The 25,106-nt window shown below is 39.0% G+C and overlaps 1 pseudogene; it reads right to left on the minus strand.

The window, feature by feature from the left end:
- Nucleotides 1–2,680: 2,680 nt before the first annotated feature.
- On the minus strand, nt 2,681–3,487 carry LOC113934871 (annotated as a pseudogene).
- Between the last annotated feature and the right edge of the window lie 21,619 nt (nt 3,488–25,106).

Raw genomic sequence — 25,106 nt, forward strand, 5'->3', positions numbered from 1 at the left:
AGAAGAAATGCTAAGTACAGTGTGATCACATTTATATAATTATCAGCAGATCCAACAAATTTAAATCAAGATCAAAAGAATAAATATCTATAGGTGTGTGTGGAGGAGGAGCGAGTCTATTTGCACGAAGAAAAATAATGCACATCAAAACAAATGCTTCTGTTGACAAAGAATATTCAGGAACACAAATGCATAGATCCCAGGAAAAAATAAACCCAATTGCCAATAAATATGTAAAGAAGAAAGGAAAAAATGAATTTGAAGAATGTTACATCTAAAATGAAACTGCTGAGACATCTTTAGTATCTTTTGTTGTTGTAAATGCTAAGGGAATTTGCTTTCTGCAGTCTAATATTAATATGAATTATAAGAAATTTGATAGGTAAAAATGATTTTAAAAACTATGAAATTTAAGAATCACAGTAGTGTGGTAACTGTATAAACTGGTATGGTCCTTTTGAAAAGGATTTTGGTAATCTGTATGAAAAACTCAAGAATCATTTTATCAGGTGACCCAGAAACTTTGCTGCTTAGCATAGGGCTATAATTCAAAAGGAAGCAAAACTGATGTATAAAGATGGCCATTTTAGCATTAGGAAGATATTCAATATCAGTATTATCTGTGCAGGCTGAAAGTGGCAAAGAATGGAGGTGTCCATCCCCAAGACAGCAGATGGGTAAAATATGGGGGGTTCACACCATGGAGTATTATGTAACCAGTAGAAGCAACAAATTAGAAATACACCTGGCAATCATACCTGGATCTTAAAAATATAGGGCTTCATTAAAATGTTAGAAGGATTGAGATGTAAATAACAAGGGTATTTCATAAATTAAAGCTCATAACATAAGAATACACGGTAATACACGGCAATGTGAAGCGGTTTTATAAGAATGCATAAAACAAACAAAAACAACACCTTAAACAGATTAAGAATAAATGTCAGTGAGTTGGGGAAGGTCCTGGGAATGGGATGTGGGGATACGAAGTAATAAACCAACCAGAAAACACAGCTAGGCATTACATGCGTTAATATGCAGAACAGAGGACTATGTTAACTCAAGTCTCTACTCCTGAGATGAAAATAGTTTTCTGAATGACTTGGGAAAAGGGCAGAACATCAAATTGTTTATACAGCGTGAGATCAACTCTGAAGTGGCCAATATCAAAAGAGGACTCTAAACCGTGAACAGTGGTCAACAGAAAATCGCAATTAATCTTTATTTGCCTTTCATATTGACAAATACTCCTTACCTACCAGTTCCAAAGAGATCATTCGTGAGGCTCGCAGTTTCATCATCATTTAACGTGGCTTTTGGATGGTAGCCTATTTGTTGCGGCGTGCATTGATCAGAGCATCAGCAATGACACAGCTAGGATCCTGAGGAGTCAAACCTGAGCATGATCATTCATTTCCAAGTACATTTCACATCACCCATGCCTCTCATGCAAGAAGATCGATAACACCAGATAACTTGAATGAACCTAATTAGCTTAGGAATATAAGGAATACAAGTATATCATTTTAAACCTGCAACCAATTTTGCTTGTCAACGGTAACACGCAATCTTAAGTGTATAGAATAGAAAAGTTACCAAACTCAATTTTCTCCCAGAAGTTTCTTTCAATCATTAAAAAAAAAAAAAAAAAGGAGTACCTATGTCTGGAAGCATACTTTTAAAAATTAGAGGTTAGTTTACTATAGAGAAATTGCTAGACAGTGAATTATAGTAAGAGGCTTCTGAATCTATTATAAGGATTTTACTGTTATCGGCACACCGAAAGAGATGGGGCTGAAACATATTAGGAGATGGGAGAAAAATGTATGAACTTTAGAAATTCTTTTGCATACTGTACCTGATCTAGAATTCTGACTGATACCTAGAAACGTTGTTTTCTGCCTTTTCTTTTATTTATTTTTTCTGTCCCTTCTTTTCAGTAGAGGGGATTTAACTCCTCACACCTCTTCATTTGCTGAATTATCTCCGTTTTTGTGTTTTTTCCCCCTGATGCCCTCATCTCAGCAAATTGGACCCTGAGAACTAAAATTCTTTCTAACACACATTTTAAGAAAAATTTTACTCTTCTGTGGACCATCAGATTGGACCAAAAAGATTTCACTGGTTCATCAAAAAAGGTCCACGTCAGTCACCTGGAGAACTTTCTACGTGTGTTATGATCTCAAAATTTATTTCTGTGTGGTCAGGGAACTCAAGTAGGGTATGAGGGTAATTTGAAAGGTCCCTACAGAAAATCTTGGTAACTATTCACATCACCTTCTGAAAAAATTTGCTTATACTTTTAAGCCTAGGACCTCATAGTTTCAGATGTAAAATGGGAGAAACTAAATCACTGATTCATTTCTCCAAGGAACCCATCTCCATGTGGGTCACCGTTTATCAGTCAAGTATAGATTCATAATTCAAGTATGTGCTTTATCCACCCAACTGGGGAAATTTCTGAGGTCTCAAAGAATTCAGAGCTCTTCTTATGGTCCCTACATGAGAACTAAGTAATTCTCTCCTATTATCTCACTGACCAAACCTCACATTTACTCATAGTTTGGGTAAGTTTCATTGTGGCAAAATTATAGTGGAAGAATATATATAATTTTCTGGGTACTCACTGCATCTCACCATTATTGTTTACTTCTCACCAAAACCCTGTCCTGGTGTGAATTTAAATCCTTACATTATCATATGTAGTAAGACGATCATGTAGTGCAATAAACCGATTTGGAGCCTGATAAAACTCCTGGGATGCATTTATAATTCATAGTGGAAGGCAATGGAAACATGGTACGAAATCAGCAGAATTAGCTTCACTGGAGGTCTTGAGTAAGTGATCATTCATTTTACCTATTCTAAGAAACTCCTTATTACAGTGGTCATATCTCTTGCCAAAGCAAAGGACCCAGACAACATTGGCCACCACACATGTGATAACACCTCTGGGGTCAAAGCTGCCATTCTTGGAAGTCAATGCTGCAAAGACTTACCAGTTCAGAAACTTCTTGATGACATGATCCTCAAATAAGCAAAGGCAGTGGAGGATTTTTCTTCTGCTTTCGTAAAAGTTCATAAAGCATTAGAGACAACTTTCTAATAGAATTTCCAACTCTCTCCGCAACGGCAAATGAAAGACTCTGTCCTTCTGCCAGGAGAGAAAATGTATGCACGTTAGGTCAGCCTGAAAACTGCTCTCAATCCTTGAAGTAGTACTTGCATCACCATTTCCAATCCATTCACTACGAGGACAGGTACCAGGCCAAGTTTGATGAGAAAGACATCTTCGTATTTCTTTCTCATGTCCATGAATGGAAAGTAAGGATAGTCTCCTTGCTGCAGAAGATTCCCTATGATGGGGAAGGCCAATGATCCAGGAAGAGACACCTGCTTTCTCCCCTTGCTCTCTAGTACTCTTACAAAACAAAACCATCACCAAAGTTACGCGACAAGTGGCCACCTCTCCCGGAATGACTGCCATGTCCCTTGGATATCATTTTCAGGAATAAAACACTAAAAGCATTAAAGGGCAAACCTTATTTTTGCCATCCTAAGCATAGACAAAGCAGTCTTTCTCTCTTTAAACATTTAGAAGAAAAGTACAGAGTCTTTGTAGTTAGTTGAAAGCTATTTTTAACTGATGAACTAAGGGAGCAAAATCAAATTCTTGTAAAATGCACTATACCTTTATACTTTCTATACTACTATACCTTCTAACAACTAGCCCAAACCCTTCCACGTCAGTTACTGACATGATGGACAGAAGAAGACAGCTCAGTGTAGAAGTCAGTCTGGTGGCTGGGAAAGGAATTGAGGCTATAGAAGCTGATTGATTAGCTGGAGGACCTTCGTCTTGTCACTTAACCTCAGCGCATCTCGGTCTTCTCATCTAAGTATCCCGCATCACAGATTTAGCCATACTTCCTTTGAACAAATACTTATCGAACCTCCCCCCACCATGTCAGGCACTAAAAATATAAAACAAAATTTCACTAGAATGAAGAAACGAGATCAACAAAAAATAAGATTAGAAAGTGGAATGTGCTAGAGAGAATTCGGTATGGAGCAATCTGTCATTGAGAATCAAATTATTATTAATTGGTGAATTATAAGCCATTTCGTGGGTGCTATCTAATTGGTTGTTGGTCTGGCTTGTCCTTGGACTTCCCAGCCTGCTTGTAAAGCTATCCGAAGCTATCTTTCTGCTCCATGACCTGTCACATAGACACGGGTGATTGATCAAGACTGGGCTACTGATGCAAGATGAACTTTCCTTAGGAACAGGGAACTGGGACTGTGAAAGCTCACCCTCTCTGTGGGCAGCTAGATCTATAAACTCTAAGTCCAAAGATATGATTTGGGAACCTGTCACCAACCGGAAGGCCCCGAGGAACTGTGAAAGCAGGTCTGAAAAACGAATGGCCTCATGATCTTCCATCCACTGCCTCTAGTACCTTCATGAGATCTTGTTCTTGGATTGAATTCATTGCTGCTTAAACTAGTTAGCAGTGGTTTCTGTTACTTGCAACCAAGAGGGTCCTAACAAAAAACGTTTCATACACATGCAGAATATTTTTATTACTTATTGCATTTTATGGTAATTATAGAGAGAGTACCAAACATCTTCTCCCTTGAAAGAATGCAGCTAAAATGTTGACACTTCTCAAATCACAGAGACAAATAACATTAATGGGCAGTATACTCATGGTCCGGTGTAAATATCCATTTCTTTTTGATTTTTGAGTAGGTCAAAGCTTGATTTCTTCTAGACTTAAAAAAACAAAGGTGCGTTATTGGATGCCTGGGTAGCTCAGTGGGTTAAGTGTCTGCCCCGACCTCAGGTCATGATCCCGGTGTCCTGGGATCGAGTCCCGCATTGGGCTCATTGCTCAGCAGGGAGCCTGCTTCTCCCTCTGCCTCCCCCTTGTGCTTTATCGCCCTCTCTCTCTCTGACAAATAAAAAAAACAAATAAAATCTAAAAAAAAGTGCCTTAATAAACTGAGAAACATTCTTGCAAAAAGAGGAGCATGATAAGGTGATAAAACGCAGTACATTTATGTTCTACTAAAAAAAGATGCACCAAGCATCAAAGAAATGTTTATCATAAGCTCCCACTCTAAATTTACAAACAAATTCTTTGTCACCTGTCTTATCTGATTATTTCATCTTTCCAAGGTCACAGGTAAAATGTGGCTAACTACTCCAGCTTGGTTGGCACTGTTTCCTAAGGAATGAACTGGAAGGAATTAAAAGCAAGAGATCAGCTTCGTTTTTATTGGGTGTGGAGGTGGGGTAAAGCACCCAAATGTGCATTTAAACTGAAAAGAAAAAACTGAGTCTCCCTAATCAATGCAACAGCTACAGTTTGCAAAACTGCCTTTTTTCTCTGTTCAGAAAAAAAACAGTGAGGTCTTCATTGTGTTTCTGCTTTGTGACGGGCTGATTTTGCAAAACCTCTCATGTCACTACAATCATTTATTGTCCTCTTCCCATGTGACAGGTCCCGAACTAAGCACTAAATCTGTACCGTCTTTTCCAATTCCTACCTCTATAAGGTAATGCATCATCCTGCTACAGAGAGGTTTGGGGAGATAGAGTCATTTTTCCCATTTATTTCCCACATTTTTTTAGTTTAATCATGAATCACCAGTTACCTCTAGCACTTGCTTGTTTACAAAATTCAGTTTCTCTTGGGCATTCACCAAACCAGCAATTTTTACGTTGCCAATTATCAGCCACATTTCCAAAGGAGACTACTAAATGTTGAGAAGTGGGTGTGGCTGGAAGAACGTTGGACTCTCGGAAAGATGACTGTTTCCTGCCTCCCTCTTCCCCTGTGTAGCTGTGAATCTTATGTTAAATTATGATCATCTCTCTTGACCTCAGTTTTCTCATCTGTAAAATGGTCCCTTCAGACTAGAAGACTTCAAAGTCCAGCTCCAGCCTTCAGCAATCAAACCTAGAAGGGAAGAGGGGGCAGAAGCTCAGGTGTGATGCACAGGGTTAACTGCCCAGCATGGTTGTTTTGCCAGTTTCCAGAGCAGTTCACAGTTTATCGAAAAATGTAAGTAACTGTTGTGTGATCACCCTGAATTCCGTTTCAGCCTGGGCCCTTCTCATTTCTTTTATTAAATCTTCTTTGGCCGTTTACCAGGCCCAGATGCATTGCCAACTTTCCCTGCAACTTTCTTGGAAAGGTCTGAAGGCCTGTTCCTGTTGTCTTGGGGTGAACTAGGGCTGAGGACAGGGGGTGTGAACCTTCCTACAGGTGGACTGCTACGCCATCAAAAGTTCAAGGTGAACTCTAACCTCCTTAGAGAAGAGCCAGATGAGACGGGCATGTGTAGGTTGAAGTTTCTGGACTGATTCTCAAACCTAGACAGGCACACTAGACCTCCCTCGGGAGCTATTAAACCATAGCGATGTCCACATCCCACACGTCTTGGGAGGATGCATTTTAAAAAGCTCCTCAATATAACGAAAGGGCATTCTAGGTTGAGGACCTCTTGTAGGGGAAAACAGCCTGCTAAGGAGATCAACAAATCCATTCAGCCAAATCACAATGAAGTTTGGAAGGCACACCTGTGCCCAGAAACCTTGCCCGTCAGTGTGAGGAATCTGGCAGAGGAATCAAAAGACAGAGAATGTTTTGGGGAAAGCTCCGTGTACCCTAGGAAACAGGAACAGTCTGGTCACAGCAGCAACAGTGGGCCTGGGGAAAGGCTGGGGGAGAACATTCCAGGAAGAGAGAGTGAGCGGTGGATGGACTTTGGGTCTGTGTGGAGAGAGGTCCAGAGATGGATCAGGGTGTTTGAGAGCTGGAGGGAGGGATGGGAGGACTCTGCAGCCAGACTTGGGCCTGGGCAGCTGGGAGAATTCGGCATGAGTGATGGGAGAGAGATCACATCTGGAACAATGGGCTCTGATGAAGAGGGTAGGATGGAAATTAACCTGGGGAAAAAGCAGGGCAGGAACGGAAAGACTGGAAGACTAGTCATTGCTGAATTGCTGGTGACAAGCAGGGTCGTTTGGAAGACCTGTAGCAAAAGAGGCAAGGGGGCAAGGAGGAAAAAGGATGGGAGACAGAGGCATTGCTTTGCTGTGAGTTTCTGGAAGCTAGGAAAATACGCAAGCCCAGGGGTGGGAAGATGGACGAAATACAAAATCCAGGAAATTTAGGTCCTCTCTCTCAGGTGGGTTGGGTATGCCCTTGTGACTCTTCACCAGCCAGACAGATCTGTATTTCCACGACTAGAACAGTGACCTTATGACTATGATATTCCTAACTTTGGCTCGAGAAAATATTCCTGTGTCTAGGCACTTTTCCCCAACCTGGATAAACACCAGTTTTTCTACCTAAAGGCTCCTTTTTCTACTTGTGACCAGGCAAACAACCTGTGGTTTAGGGACATCTTTCTGCCAAGATGTCTGCAACTTAATACCTAAGAGAGATTTTTTTTTTTCTTAAAGCTTTGCAATTTGGGGCTGAGTAAATATTAGAGGTTTCAAGGTCACTTTTTTTTTTGAGGTCAGCTTTTAATAAACTGTCTAAGGATGATCATAGGAGCCAGTACTTTTTCACATAGGGAAGAAAGCAAGCATCCAAATGGAAAGGGGAATCTGACATATTCCCTCAAGAGTAACCTTCAGGCTCCGAGCTACATATTCATATTTAAAAAAATGTCATAGACTTCTAAATATCTAAAGTCTAAAAGTCATATGGCAAAAAAATCTGACAAGGACTTAACAAACCATAGGGATTTTCTGACCCACTGGCAGAAGTTGTTAATTAGCATTTAATCATGTCATACTTAGCTACAGAAAAAACAAAGCAAAATATTTTTACTCCTAATGTTTCTTCATGAAGCATCACCTTCTCTAATATAATTAAGCCCACATTGGATTTGTTTATAGACATTATGTACCCGTGTCAAATTCCTTGTGCAAGCACCCGAATTACAGACAATTGAAAATAATTGCTTGACAATCTGTTAATTAAAAGGTTTGTTAGGAGAGGATAATGAGAATTACCTTATATTCCCATTGGTTTAGAGGAAAATTTTAAAATAATTGTGGCAGTTAATGTGTGTTGTGAGCTTACAAGAAATAGGCATTTTAAAGTGCTTTACAGGGGCGCCTGGATGGCTCAGTCGTTAAGCGTCTGCCCTCGGCTCGGGTCATGATCCCAGGGTCCTGGGATCGAGCCCCGCATCGGGCTCCCTGCTCAGCGGGAAGCCTGCTTCTCCCTCTCCCACTCCCCCTGCTTGTGCTCCCTCTCTCGCTGTGTCTCTGTCTGTCAAATAAATAAATAAAATCTTTAAAAAAATAAAGTGCTTTTAGATTATTCCAGTTATTTCTTATAGCAAGATTGGACAGAACTGCTATTTTTTTTCCTCTATTTTGACAGATGATGAATTCTGAGGCACAGAGAAGCTACAAAATTTGCTCAAGCAAACAGCGTGGTGTACATGGTGGAAAAAGAGATTTGAACCCAATTAGTATAGTTCTAGTGTCTGTGTCCCTAGCCTCTGGTTAGACCACCTCATACTGGAGAAATCTTCTGCTGAAACTGAGGCTTCTAACACTAACGACAGCTGTCCTTACTGATATGACTTCATAGTGCGAGAGATGATCACTTGGATCACGTGGGCTACTCCTCCAAATTAGCACATGGGGTATGGGCTCTACCGTCGCACTGCACGCAGCCTGGGATTGTGTATTCGTTCCTTGGGGATGCTGTCACAAATTACCACGGACTTGATGGTTTACAACAACAGAAAGTTACTAACTCATAGCCTGGAGGCCAGGAGTCTGTTAGCAGGACCCGGCTCCTTCTAAAGGCTGTTAAGAGGGGACTCTACTTTGCCTCTCCCAGCTTCTGGTGGCTCCAGGTCCTCCTTGGCTTGTGGCTGCATCACTCCAACCTCTGTCTCTGTCTTTACATGGCCTTCTCTTTCCACGGTTTCTCCTCTGTGTGGCTCTTAAACGACACGCGTCCTTGGGTTTAGGGCTCAGGTCTCAACTTGAGATCCTTAACCTAATTACATTTATAAAGATCATTTTTCCAAATGAGATCCTTGATTTCAGGAAATTCCCTAGCTCTCAGCTTCCCTCGCTTCCAAGGGGCTGCAGCTAGCGATTGGCTGATGGAGAGAAGCAGAGACCCCACTGCTTTGACTCCCTTCGGGACAGTTGCAGGGCTAATTCCGGCCCCGTCACCCCCCAGAGGATCCACTGAGATGTTGGTCACAGCTGGACCACATTGTTCCCTTTCTGCCCAAATCTGCTGTCCTCACTTCCTTGCAAATGTATCTTCTGGAAGCCCTCCCCAACAAGACTTCTATGTTGAGTTTTCCACTCAGAATCTGTTTCCTGTGAACCCAATCGAAAGCAACTATATTGGAATTTGTGACCAACTGCATTTACTCTTTTGGCCAGTCCTGGCCTTGGAGGGATATTTAGCATCTTTATAAACTGATTGTTCCCTGGAGTCAGCTCTACTACAGGGGTCTGGACTTGTACCATACCAGGAGGATTATGCATCTTGCATTCAAAGTTTCAAATAGGAAGACATTTTCTAGAGAAAGTGCAATTAAAAAGGCTTGCCACTTCCTCCAAAAAAAAAAAAAAAAAAAAAACTAGAACCTTTATTTGATGCTTCTCTTTTTGTCTTATCAAAATTATAATCATAAAAGCCACAATTCTACAAATGTCTATATCAATACAGAAGAGTTACATTACTTTTTTTTTTAAAGATTTTATTTATTTATTTGACAGAGACACAGCGAGAGAGGGAACACAAGCAGGGGGAGTGGGAGAGGGAGAAGCAGGCTTCCCGCTGAGCAGAGAGCCCGATGTGGGGCTCGATCCCAGGACCCTGGGATCATGACCTGAGCTGAAGGCAGATGCTTAACGACTGAGCCACCCAGGCGCCCCAGAGTTACATTACTTTTTAACATCACCCCTCTATCTGATTACACCCTCTTGTGCCCGAGCCCACCCCACCGCCACCACACACATCAATACCCTCCTACATAAACACACAGCGTGTCCTTGAGAGTGAGCAGGAGGTCTCCAAGAAGTCTCAAATACAGGCCACCTACATTGGCCCCTTCTCAGAAGAGTAGCTTAAATCTCTTTGCCAGGTCTGCATATAATATAGAATAAAATGGATTTGCTACCCATTTTGATAAATGAAATTGAGTTTGGTGCAAGAGCTGAAGGAAACCATCTGTGGATGAAGTATAGTAGATGTTGTCTGCCTGCGCTTCTTTGTTCCTCCCAAGATCCAACCATTTCCTTACTGGTAAGAATCAGCGCAGGGAATGATGAAAGATTAACTCCATGATAACCACTTGGGGCTAGCAGATATGAGAAAAAGAAGCAGTAAAATATGAGCTTTATGCTTTTATTTTGATACCCTGTCCGGACTCCTTAGAATGACGCCTTCTTGGAGGGATGTACATAGAATATTAGCAGTGTGGACACCTTCTGAAGGGTATTTCAATCTGACTAAGTCTGAGATCAGGAACTAAGGAGTCCACAAATCATTCTATTAGCCTACAATCTCTGTTAGGATCTGAGATGCCCTAACTGAGCAAGTATTTACAGTATATTGGTAGATTACTGTACCCTATCAGGGACCTCTGAGGCCAGTTGATGGTTGTGGCTCACAGAGACCGTTGAAATTGATGCCTCTGTTAGACAACGAAGTGTATCAGCAAGAAGGACCCATGTAGCTTTAGGAGAGCCTCACTTTGTTCATTAAAACCCAATAACTGTTCAATAATATATCACAGAAAAATAGAAGTTGGCTTATATATCACATATTACAAGTATTGTATATAAAGTTTGGCAAAGCAGTAAAAGTAGCTAATAACACGTTTCTACCCTTCTAAGAGTGGCTTATGGTTGTTTACTGCAACATTACACTTCTATCCTTGGACCCAGACAGATAATGTCTTTGGATTTCTCATAAAGATAATTGGATATATGTCATATATATATATATATATATATATATATATATATATATATATATCATAAAGATAATTATCCTTGGATAATCAGCCAAGGACTTAAAATGTGTGCACAAAGTTGCTCATCATAACATTATGATGGTGAAAATTTTGAAATCACCTAAATTTTGTTCATATAACATTTTATATAAGGAGTAATTTGCATCCCTAGAAAGTATAGTAGGAACTCACTATTTATAACCATGGAAGATGTCTATGCCATATTGCTTAGTACAAAACAAGATACCATACCACATGCATAGGAAGAAATCATCTCTAAAATTATACATACAAAGCCAAGCACACACATATTCATAAAGACATGATATCTGGAAGCATATTCTTATCTGTTCATATGAGAATTGCAGAAAATATTTACTTCTTCATACTTTGCTGTACTGACTAAACTTGTTTACAATGAGCATGTGTCATTTCATTAAGTTAAAAATGTCTAAAAATCTACTTTTGATTTTTAAATCATTCTTTTAAAAGTCATGCTTTTAAAAATTTTTAAGATTTTATTTATTTATTTGAGAGAGAGAGCACAAGCAGAGGGAGCAAGCAGAAGGAGAGGGAGAAGCAGATTCCCCGCTGAGCAGGGAGCCTGATGTGGGACTCGATCCCAGGACCCTGGGATCATGACCTGAGCCAAAGGCGGATGCTTAACTGACTGAGCCAGCCAGGCGCCCTAATCTGGTTTTTACCTATTATACTATTATTTGTGTTGTTCTGATTGTTAATGATAAAACCCTTAACATTACTTGAAGAAACCATGTTGGTGGGTTGCAAACCTTTGGGGAAATGGGCCTGACACACATAGCATGGGCTGTGACCTGACCAACCCCGGTAGCAGGGCAGAGAGTGTATCCCCCCGTCCTCCAGGGTATACAGACTAGTGGGGGAACATGCAGATGTGATCGAGGAGCCTGTCCAGTCATGGTCCGGTGGTAACATGCTGGCATCAAAAAAAAATACAAAATTTCTAACGTCAAAGGATGTGGAAGAGGAAACCGAGCATGGTCCTAGCTGAGTAACCCACCTGTTCTTTCTGAACTTACATTCCTTTTCTCATTTGCAGTTTGCTGTGGTGACTAGAAAAATGTGTGTTGGGGAGCCTGGGTGGCTCACTTGGTTGAGCGTCTGCCTTCAACTGAGGTCATGATCCCAGGGTGCTGGGATCGAGTCCCGCATTGGGCTCCCTGCACAGCGGGGAGTCTGCTTCTCTCTTTTCCCTCTGCCCCTCCCTCTGTTGGTGCTCTCTCTCTCTCTCTCTCAAATAAATAAATAAAATCTTTAAAAAAAAAGTGTGTGTCAAATGCCTGGTTGATAGTAGGCTTTTAATAGGTGATGTTGTAATTGCTATTATTGCTGACATTTTGGCTACCTTGTGCTGCTAAGAAATGTTGCTATGAAGAAATGGGACATTGAAAATCACATGCTGAATTTTATCATGTGGCCATTCAAAACATAATTCATGGAGGGGAGAGTGGGGGGGGATTCTTAGCCCACAACACAAGAAATTTCTTTCTTTTCTTAAAACTATCAAGTGTTACCAAATTTCTACACATCTTTACTCAGAATGATTCGGCCTGAAAGGGAGAACGTTTTCTTCTATATCTCCCTTGGATGTGTTAATATATAAATTTTAATTGAACAGCACCTACTTCATTCCTAGAAAATCCAATTTTCTGTGCAGGAATGGGACAATTAATTTTGCCTTCAGATAGACAACACTTAGTCCGTGGCATATTCTGCACTGTGCTAAACTTTTTCCTCAGTCTCAATTTCCACAGAGCACAAGCAGTTTCCTTCAAATACTGCAGAATATTTTTCATTCTGATCAATTTCATATCACCGGTGTGAAAAATTACTAACAAAAATGGCTCACATTGAAAGTGCAGGCAGCATTAATGAATTTCCCTTTAATTTCTCATGTGTGTGTGTTCAGGCTTGACAAATAAATCACAATCACATATATTGGTCTGTGATGCAGTTTATTAGCCTAATATACCCTATATCTAATACCTGGTACCATGGCAAAAATAAAATTGATCAGCCAGTTTTTATCATCGCAGCAATATTCAACAAGAGGCCATTCACTTAAGATAAACTTCAGAATCCAGTATTCAGAATTCCAGAATACTGATTTTGACATGTAATGATCTCTCAAGTAGTTTAGAAATGTGACTTTCTGGTTAACTTAGTGCTTTGATTAACTGTATAGGAGAAACTAATTAATTGTATGGGATTAACTAATGGTAGAAAATATTTGCAAATCACATGCCTGGCAAGGGATTAATATCCAGAGCATAAAGACAAAAAATAAAAAATAAACTTCTACAACTCAACCACAACAACCCAAGAGAAAAAGATGGGCAAAGGACTCAGGTGAGCCTTTCTCCAAAGAAGATACACAAATGGCCAAAAGCACAAGAAAGATGTTCAACATCACTAGTCATCGGAGAAATGAAAACCAAGCCAGCAGCTGTGGAGGGCATTATGGCAGTTCCTAAAGAAACCAAACATAATTGAAAAAGACTCTTCCAAACCAAACAATAATTAGTCTTCTCTGAACCTTCTCTCTTTTTTTTTATTAAATTAAAAAAATTAATTCCAATGTAGTTAACGTACAGTGTTATATTAGTTTCAGGTGTACAATACAGTGATTCAACAATTCTATGCATTGCTCAGTGCTCATCATGAAACCTGTACCCTTCACCCCCATCACCTAGTTCACCCCTCCCCCACTCACTTACCCTCTGGTACCATTAGTTTGTTCTCTATATTAAGATTCTGTTTTTTGGTTTGTCTCCTTTTTTTTTGTTCCTTTGTTTTGTTTCCTACAGAATTCCATGTATGAGTGAAATCATACAGTATTTTTCTTTCTCTGACTGACTTCACTTAGTCTTATACCCTCGATATCCACCCATGCTGCAAAGGGCAAGATTTCATTCTTTTTTATGGCTGAATAATATTTCATTGTGTATATATATATACACACACCACATCTTCTTTATCCAGATATGTATCTATGGACACTTGGGTTGCTTCTGTAATTTGGCGATCATAAATAATGCTGCAATACACATAGGGGTGCATCTATCACTCTGAATTAGTGTTTTCATATTCTTTGGGTAAATACCCCATAGTGGAATTACTGGATTACCTAATAGTTCTATTTTTAATTTTTTGAGGAACCTCCATACGGTTTCCCACAATGGCTGCACCAGTTTGCATTTTCACTAGCAGTGCAAGCGGGTTCCTTTTTCTTCTCCATCCCTCTGAGCCTTCTTTTTGACTAGGCCTTGTTCTCAGCCCAGTCTTCACTTAACCTAGTACAGTGGTAGCAGGAATCCTGCTAACTCAGAATCTCTCTCGCTTGATACTGTTAAAGTTCTCTCCTTCTCTCTTGATAACTGATCACCCTAGTCAGCCTTCGACAAGAATCCTAAGTCAGTTCAGCACAAATCCCCCTATCCTTGGTGTCTCCTCTTAGTACTTTTCCATCCATTGACCCCCCCTCAGTCTGCTCATTGCCTAGAAATTGCTATCTGTCCTTGCTGTATTCAGAATTGAACCCGATCTCTCTCCCCTACTGTGAGCATCTTGACACCTACTGCAATAATCCTGAATAAAGTCTTTCTTACTGACTTAACAAGTGTCAGAATCAATTTATCTTTAACACGATCCAGAAATTCACTTCTGGGTATATATTCAAATAATCAAAAGTGAGTATTTGTACAGATATTTGTACACCCATGTTCACAGCAGTATTAGTCCCTATAACTAAAAGGTGGAAGCCATGCAAGTGTCCATTGGTGGGTGAATGGATAAACAAAATAGTATATATGTATTAATAGAATGTTATTCAGCCTTAAAAAGGGAGAAGATTCTAATGTACACCATAACATGAATGAACCCTGAAGACGTTATACTAAATGAAATAAGCCAGTCACAAAAGGACAAATATTATATAATTTCACTTTTGTAAGGCTCCTGGAGTAGTCAAATTCATAGGGTTGAAAAGTAAAATGGTGGTTTCCAGGGGCTGGGGCGGCAGGGAGAATGGAGAGTTATTGTTTATTGACTACAGTTTCAGTAAGATACCTAGTTCATTTGTTCAAAATGAAAAACTTCTGGAGGACGGAGGCTGTGATGGTGGCACAACATTGTGAAATGTACTTAATACCACTGAACTGTACACTTAGAAATGGTTAAAATAGTAAATTTTATGTTCTAGGTATTTTACTGCAATAAAAAAAGAAATATGTCTGAACTTCTCAGGTTAAAAAAAATATAATTCTCAACACATTGAGCTTCTTTTTCAGTTCATAGTATCAGAATACAGTTTCAACTTATTTATTATGTATTTCTCACTCAGTCATACAATGGTATGACTAAGACAAAAACAAAAAATTTGTGAAAAACAAACAAAACCAGAAGCAGACTCATAAATACAGAGAACAAAATGGCAGTTGCCAGAGAGGATGGTGGTGGGGGATGGGCAAAATAGGTGGAGGGGTCGAAGAGATCCAAACTTTCGGTCTAATAAGTTAGACATGGGGATGAAAAGTACAGCAAAGGGGATATAGTCAATAACACTGCAACAACTAGGAGGTGACTGATGCTAACTACACTCATCATGGTGAGCATTTCCTAACATATATAATTGTCAAATCACTATGTTGGATATCTGAAACAAATATAATATTACAGGTCGACTATACTTCGACCACACTAAAATGTGGTCAAAATTTCCTTCCAAGTATCTCCTTTTGTTGATTAAGAAAAAAAAATTTTTTTTTTAGTTTAATCCCCTTTTTTTTTGTATCGCCGCTTAAACATTTCAGAGCTGAGCAAGCCGGAATTCTGTATTACCTTTCATTTTAAAATTGCGGTGGTTGAATACTTGACATTTTTTTAAAATAAATATGAAAGCTGCTCTTTCCTTGTAAAAATAATTTTAAAGAGTACTTGACCAACAGGATTAATTACTATGACTGTATTAATAGGTCTGGATTTGCCCTGAGACCTGATTTGACTGGATTTACTTGAGACGGTGAATCCATTTAAAGGACTGAAAACAAACTCTAGAAGCTATCTAGTTCCTTTGTTCTAAGAAGGATTCACCCATTCCAGGAAGATGGCTCTTTATTATTTTATTCAAATACTTTCCTAAGACTCTCATTCAAAAAAATCTATTCTATTTCTTAATAATACTATTCCTGGTTCAAACTGTCCATCTTTAACAATAGCTCTTAATAAAATGCATTCCCTCTTTTTCTTCCTACTTAGGAAATAACACAGTCTGTTTCTATAATGCATGTTTCTGTAAGAGAAATGCGCTCATATCTGTCAGGGGAGTCTTGCTAGTTTAAAGAGGAAGTCAGTTTATTCAATTTGTTGTTCTCCCCAAAATGTTAATGTTGTTAAGTAAGCAGGACAAAATTTCTCTCAAAGAGAGAAATTATCCCTCAGGGGGGCAAAAGGTAAATCCCACAAGAGCCTTTCTTGGTGACTGGTTTAGTAGCCACGCTTTCTACACATTAAGCTATTTGGTGAAACAGAGAGAAAGAATCTCCAAAAATATATTTATTCTTGTGGTTTAAAAACTAAAAAGTGGTTTACTTAAGAAGCCTATGCCCTAAATCAATTTAAAAAAAAAAAAAAACGTTTTGATTAAACTTGTCTCTCTTAAAAATAGAGACCCTCTTCAGTCCACCTCCCTGGGGAGAAATTCTGGGCTGAGAGGAATTGTGAGTGGATATGTAACCATGTTGACATCTTATTAGGATTTTAATTGTTTTCATTTGTGCTCTGGTTACAAATAAGAATACATTTTAAGCAGTCTACTTTTAACCTTGGCTTATGAATGTCCCTGTCGGTGAACCTTTTTGCAGAAATCCAGGTATTTGTAGAACAGATAAATTGCAATATAGCTGAAACAACAAATACCATTTTCTGAGGATTGTTCCCAGCTGTACACAAATTACCTCATTTAATCCCTAATAAGAGCTTTTTGAGTTTGGTATAATTACGCCCCCTTTTGAGAACATTGAACTGTGGTTCCTGGTTTCTTTTGCAAGAATGAATCAAAGAACTCTCTCCTTCAGTCTCCCGAAATGATGACATTTATCATCTTGGTTTTATCATTCTCTTTCTCAGCTTTTGCAAGTAAGGGACACAACGTCCCTTTACGTCTAAATAGTTCAGAGTTTATTTCCTAAAAACAAAGGCATTCTACAGTAAAATTAAAATCAGGAAATTAGCATTGATACAATAATACTGTCTTACTCAAGTTGCCTGAAAAGGTTCTCTCTAGCAGAAGAAAAACACAATGAATTTAGGTGTCCTGGTGCTATAAATTCCTTCAATCTAGAATGGTTCCTTTGTCTTTTGTCACTTTAACACTTCAGGAGAGTCCAATATTCTCTTGGGATCTTGTTAAACATGAGTTTGCCTGATGTCTCCTCATGATTTTGTTCAAGCTGTGCATTTTTGCCTGAAAGGTCCAATGGTAGTTCATAGCTTTATCAAAGTTATACAGTTAAAGTTGGGGCTACCATTTGAACTTGAGTGAGGATCTGAAGCCTACACTCACAACCTCCATTCCTAACATCATGAATAATTACGGAATTTCTCATACAGTATCTTTAACAAATGTTAATGATTTCTATAAATGTCACTGAAGATTTACTGGAGCCTTTACCACATAACAGAATCGAGAGCAGGGAAATCAAAGGGTATCATGATACAGACCTATTATAGGATGTACATGTTTATTGTCCGTTTTGCGGGAGATGCAATTAAAAAATTTGGATTAATAGAAAACTCCATCAAAGTCTATTTTGTATGTCTTGGACTATCAATTGCTAAGATTCTGTTTTGTTTTGTTTTCTTTTGTTTCAAGTTTCTAATTAAATTCTAGTTAGTTAACATATAGTGTAATATTGGTTTCAGAAGTAGAATTTAGTGATTCATCACTTGTATATAATACCCAGTGCTCATATAACAAGTGCCCTCCTAATCCCCATCACCCATTTAGTGCATCCCCCACCCACCTTCCCTCCAGCAACCCTCAGTTTGTTCTCTATGGTAAGACTATCTTATGGTTTGGCTCTGTCTCTCTTTTTTTTTTTTTTCTTCCTTCCCCTATGTTCATCTGTCTTTTTTCTCAGATTCTACATATGAGTGAAATTATATGGTATTTGTCTTTCTCTGACTGACTTATTTCACTTAGCATAATACACCCTGGCTCCATTCACATCCTTGCAAATGGCAAGATTTCAATTTTTTGATGGCTGGGTAATATTTTGTTATATATATATGTACATCTCACATCTTCTTTATCCATTCATCAGTCAAAGGGTATATCTGATAAAAGGTTAACATCCAAAATCTATAAAGAACTTATCAAATTCAACACTCATAAAACAAATAATCCAGCTAAAATTTCCTACTTTACTTGCTTATTTGGCTCCTGTCTTATTTTCTTGTCCTAAACATTTGTTATACAATATGTTTGATTCTATAGCATTTCGATTTAGACAAGTGATTTTCTTGAGAACATAATATAAACATTATAATCAAATGCCCCTGCATTCCAGAAATTCAACTCCTAAAAGTTTTGCAAAAACAGGTGGTGATTTATACGTAATATCCTGCTCTTTTAATTACTTCGAAAGCCAATAAGTTAACAAAGTAGATTTAAAAATAGCACCATGAGTCAATATTAACAAAGAAAGCTTTTTATTTTCAAAACTCTATATATCTTGAGCTAATTCTTCTAATGTCACTATTACAATGCAGATTGAAACTGAAACAATAAGCAATTAATACTGTGACTTATCATTGATGTTTTAGTCATGAGGATCTTTAAATGCAAATCTAAGTTCCACAAAGAGAAACTTAAATTTATCCTGGATACCCTTTATTTTAAATTTTCAGTTTCCTATACTCTCAGAATCATGATTGACTTGATTTTGACTAGTGAAAATACAAAGTCCCTGAAAATAAACATACCTTCTCAATATAAATTGGTGTTACGTCTAAAAGAATAAATAAATAATAAAATGATTCAGTTCTCAGCAATCACCATAAACTTTCAGAACCAAAGTCCTGGAAAATCCATGGGCCCTTGTGAAGCAAGGGCTAATACACAGTGACATGTCACTATTTTATTTAATCCAGTGTTTTCAAAGATGTGAAATTAGCTCCTTAGTAGGTGCTTTTTAAAAATGAAATAAAACAAGATGGAAAATTTTTCAAGGTGTCATGTAGGAAATGTAAATATTAACATGTGAAACTTTTGTTTTAGTGTATGTGTGTATCTGTGTGCACATAGGTATAAACACATATCTAAGTGTGTGTCTCTTTCATGTACGGTGTGGAAAAGGAAAATAGTTTATTTACTGTTAGACAATCAAAAAGAAATCTTGGAAGCCACTGATTTACTCCATATTCAATTCAAACTTATTTTTTGCTGTCATTTTCTACAGGTTACATAGGTGATGTATTTTATTTTTCATTAATTTGCTTTTTCTCTTGCCCATACTAGATATTTCAAGGGCCTTCTTCACAGTCTCTACCCACGCTCACCCGGCAATATACATAGATAAACTCTTCACCTAGGAATATTACCTCCCACTTCCATCCCTAGCTTCTTCATAAACATTAAAGCAGTTTCAGCCCAATAGTTATTTATTTTAGCTGTTTGATTTCCTTGCATTGGTAATGATCCTAATTCCTTTCCTACCTGATGAAATCTGTCTAAACAAAATGTAGATTATCTAATTTGCTCACCATTATGCGCTGAGTTCCTACCCCATAGTATGAGCTCTATAAGCATTTGTTAAATAACTAAATACAGGCCTATTGACAAGAGTGATCCTATCTCCCGCTGTACAATGGCCCTTCCTAAATCATCCAGCCCTACCAAATTATTGAATCCAATCCTCACAGGACCAAAAGTAGTCTTGCTTGAGATTGCACAATTTAAGGGGTGAGGGAAATAGAAGGATCTCTTCTTGATTGAGATTACAATAGAGCTGGGTGTAAATTATATCCGGCTAGCAAAAATGCTTTGTTTACCCCACACATTTTATTTTTTTATTTTTTTTTTAAGATTTTATTTATTTATTTGACGGAGAGAGAGAGAGAGACACAGCGAGAGAGGGAACACAAGCAGGGGGAGTGGGAGAGGGAGAAGCAGGCTTCCAGCCGAGCAGGGAGCCCGATGTGGGGCTCGATCCCAGGACCCTGGGATCATGACCTGAGCCAAAGGCGGACGCTTAATGACTGAGCCACCCAGGCGCCCCATACTCCACACATTTTAATCAATATCCTATATTTAGGTATTAGAAATTTCCACAGAAAACTCGGCTTGTCTTAAAAGATCGTAAGATCTGGCAACACCAGGTTCCGAGTTGGCTGGAGCTGGAGGGGCTGATTCATCTTGATGGCTCATGTGTGTATTTCTTTTATTTTTGCTAGTTTTCCCTACTAGATTGTGAGTCCCCCAGAATCCTCATAGCTGGGACTCCACAGCCCTGTGCGAATGGACGCATAAATTATGAATGGGCCCCAGTGCTTAAGGTCCGTTTCAAGGAGGGCTTACACAACTCTTAGGTTTGGTCCTCTGTTCGCTTCCTCACTGCATCTAGTTTGTCCCACAGAAACCTTATCTGAGTCTGCGGCTCAGCTATCATGTCTACCGCAAAGCTAAGTTGGCAAGCCTGGCCCGCCTCCTGGACTGTAATCAGAGATCTCTAACTGTCCCTCAGCCACTCGGACGGTCAAGAGCTTCACCTGTCACCTAGCCAAAACGTACTTTCCAACTGACTGCCCAGTTTTCTGTAACACTACCATCAGCTTCCTCCCTTTCTCCCTATAGCCTGAGTTATCAAGTGTCGTTCGTTCTAAAACAGCAGCAGCTGTTTTAAATGTCTATTCAAAACAGCAAATGTCTATTCTCCTTCTTTCCTCTCTTCAAGGTCAAGTTTTATCATATTGATAAACACTTAATTGCTCTCCTTGACTCCAGTCTCCTGACTTCCAATGTAGATTTATTTATAATATCAACTATCAACCACTCGCTTGGGAGTTCAGGATACAGCAGAGAGCAAAAACGAGAGTCCCTACCCTGTGCAATTTGTAGCCAGTGGGGAAGACAGCAAACACGCAAACACATACATAATCATACGATGTCAGATAGTAATAGATTATATGAAGAAAAGCAGAGTAAGAGAACAGGTAATGGAGAGGTGCAACTTTTTTTTTTTTTAATGACTGTAAATCTTTAAACATTTAGATTCCTACGCAATTAATGGGAATTTATCGCGTATAGCTTCCAGATTAAACTGCACTTTTCTCTTGGTGACCTTGAGCCTTTACCTGAGATAGAATCATACTTGAAGCATCCGCTTGAGTATGTCCTTTATTTTCCCCTTGAAAGTCATCTGTCACTGTAATCCAAGTAGATTGTAGAGCGTTTTGTAACTAGGATGAAAGGCTTTGCTCTGTCAGGATGGTAGCTTCCTACACTTACCACAAGAGGACGCAGCAGCCATTTCCAGGAGCCTGAATGCCCACAGTTCCACAGTTGTTGCCCAGATAGTTTGTTCTCCATACTTGGTTTCTGTGAATTTTTCTATTCTTGTTTTTCATCTCCTGCATGTCTTTCCCAGAACTAAAGGGAAATTCCTTCTTCGCCCTAAAAAGAAAATTGTATTTTAGTTTGCTTAATTCTATTCCTCTGGCCACTAATTGTTTAATTTCTACCAGATTCTTATTTCTCTGTTTTTAAAGATGTGGATATCTAAAATGGCACCAGTACTTTCGGAGAATATTTACTGTTGGGAATAACAGTTCAAGGGGAAAATAGAAATTATCTTTCAATCAATACCTGACGTGGACAGCAGGTAACATATTTTTGTCCCTCAGTTTACTTGAAGTATTGAATGTGGAAAGGTATTGGATACTTGCCAAACAGGAAAAGTTCTTCACTAAAACGGGGGGATCCAATACTGTACACATATACAATTTGAGGGCTAGCAGGAATATTTGAAATAATCTGAACTCAAATATTCCAGTTAACAAATAAGTACATTAAATCATAGCGGAGTGCAAGGATGAGCTGAGCTAGCTCAAGGACTCACTTAAGTCCGCTGCTCTTTCCGTGAAACTGTTGTCTCTCCTGTGATCATAATGTAAAATCTGGACGATAGTTTAGACGCAGATCTGAAATAGTTTTTTCACAAGTCTCACAATATTATTCTAAGAATCATTATAAAAATGTGGCTTTGGGTTCTGAATACTACAAAAATATCTGACATCCACACACAGTACCACGTGTTACCTTGTAGTTATTCAAGGAGATCTATCTGTGAAAATACCAAAGTAAATAATAATAATAAAAACAATAGAAATAAGAGTAATACTCCACAAGCATGACTTCTATTTCTATAAAGAAAATTCTGTATGTCAATGCATACGTAACATTCGATTAAGTATATACAGTCAAAACTGCTGACCACGATACTCTAGGGAGAGAGAGAGAGACAAAGGAACAGGTGACATGCTTTCCAAGGAGACTTTCAATTTACACTGTGTTTACTTCCAGAATATTTCAGTTTTGGCAACAAACATGTATAACTTCTGAATTTATGAACATTTAAGAGGCAAAAATGAAAATTATAAAAGGAAACACCACATGGACGTTATTATGGGAAGAAAATGTTACTTTTATGAAAGGCCCTTGAACTTACTGAAAAGACAAAGACATCCATTATTTTCTCACTGCAAATATAGTCAGTCAGTGACTAACCAGCGAGCTCAAGATCCAGTCCTAATGGTGGCTCTGTATTGAATTATGGCTAACAAAGAATGGACTTGTTTTGCGGGAGTGATTAAAAAATTCTCATGAGCTCTATCCTAGTACATCAGCTACATGAAATTGACTAGCCACCACGGTGAATGTCCTGGAGAGATAAAGGCATGTAGGCTTTTTACTGCTCAAGGTTCAGGCTCAGAAGTTGTTCACCCTCCAATGCTTGGTTCTTCTTCTTTTTTTTTTAAATTTTTTATTGTTATGTTAATCACCATATATTACATCATTTGTTTTGGTGTAGTGTTCCATGATTCATTGTTTGTTCATAACACCCAGTGCTCCATGCAGAATGTGCCCTCTTTAATACCCATCACCAGGCTAACCCATCCCCCTACCCTCCTCCCCTCTAGAAACCTCAGTTTGTTTTTCAGAGTCCATCATCTCTCATGGTTCGTCTCCCCCTCTGACTTACTCCCCTTCATTCTTCCTCTCCTGCTATCTTCTTCTTTTTCTTTTTTCTTAAAATATGTTGCGTTATTTGTTTCAGAAGTACAGATCTGTGATTCAACAGTCTTGCACAATTCACAGCGCTCACCGTAGCACATACCCTCCCCCATGTCTACCACCCAGCCACCCCATCCCTCCCACCCCCGACCATTCCAGCAACCCTCAGTTTGTTCCTGAGATTAAGAATTCCTCATATCAGTGAGGTCATAGGATACATGTCTTTCTCTGATTGACTTATTTCACTCAGCATAACATCCTCCAGTTCCATCCATGTCGTTGCAAATGGCAAGATCTCATTCCTTTTGATGGCTGCATAATATTCCATTGTGTATATGTACCACATCTTCTTTATCCATTCATCTGTCGATGGACATCTTGGCTCTTTCCACAGTTTGGCTATTGTGGACATTGCTGCTATAAACATCCAATGCTTGGTTCTTAAGAATCGCCAAGCCTCCCTATACTTCTTACTAGTGTCTCCTTATGTCCACTAAACCCCTGTTAGCTTTGCTTATTAAAATGTAATTATATTAATGAGTTTCTTTGATCTAAATTGAGCTCCATAGTTTCTCCTTTCCTAAAATTAGAACATAAGAAATTTAAACCCTTTATATATTTCTTGTCTTTTATATGATTTTGGTGCCTTTTATCAAAAGGAACATTTATCCATTCCCCCCACATTGCCATAAGGAAAACAGTGTTCAGTCTCAACTCTCCAACTGAGAACAGTATTAAAATAAACACTTCGAATCCCTTTCTCTACCTGGCCATTTCTCCTTTGGATGAAGGAAGAGCTTTATCTGATTGGTGAGTTCCGTGAGAATGTAACCTTCATCAATGCCAAGTTTCTCCATTGGCTGAGATGATTCGTGTCAAAGTTCTTGTCCATGAATAGCCCTGCACCTTGACTATTGTTCTTTTTCTCCTGGGTTGTTCTGTTCTCAAGTAGAACATGCTTTCCGTCTGCCCCTCTTCAGTGTCCATTTGTACCCTCCTGCAGGGGATGTCTGCCATTATCTACTTTCTCCGCCTTAGATCAGGGAGGTCAAATCCTAGTGACAGGAAGCCCTACAATGTACTCAAATCCAGGATTATCAGAATAATCCTGATCCTGGACGTTTTTCTCATTCATCTACTTGGGTTAACTCTAAGTTGTTTATAACCTATAGGCATACCTGTGCATGTACTCAGTGTCTTTCTTTAAGCTCTAGAAGTGTAGTGGGCATCCCAAAGTCACCTCAAAATTGATACCCTCAAACTTAACTCATAATCTTCTTCCTCAGGTAAAAATAAATTCGCAAAATACTGGTTCCCTTTTGAACATCCTCTACCACAGCAAATGACATTACCTTCCTTCTAGTAGTGCAGGCCAGAAACCAGAAGTCTTCCCTAACCTCTCTCCTCCTCCATTCTACAGATCCAATTCACCACACTTCCCTCCATCTCCACCACCTCTACCCTATTCTAAAACACCTCATCTCTCACCAGAACTATAGCCATTGCCTCCTAGTGGGGCTGCCCATGTGTTCTCTGGCCTCTGTTCAATGAGCTCACCATGTTATGGCCAGTGACATCTTTTCTATGCCATGGGTGCCATTTTATTTCTCTTTTAAAAAAGACAAAACTCCTGGGGTGCCTGTGTGGCTCAGTCTGTTAAGCATCCGACTCTTGATTTTGGCTCAGGTCCTGTTCTCAGGGTTGTGAGATCAAGCCCTGCATTAGGCTCCCCACTCAGTGCGGAGTCTGC

The sequence above is a fragment of the Zalophus californianus genome, chromosome 13 (assembly GCF_009762305.2).
Source record: "Zalophus californianus isolate mZalCal1 chromosome 13, mZalCal1.pri.v2, whole genome shotgun sequence".
Classification (NCBI taxonomy): domain Eukaryota; kingdom Metazoa; phylum Chordata; class Mammalia; order Carnivora; family Otariidae; genus Zalophus; species Zalophus californianus.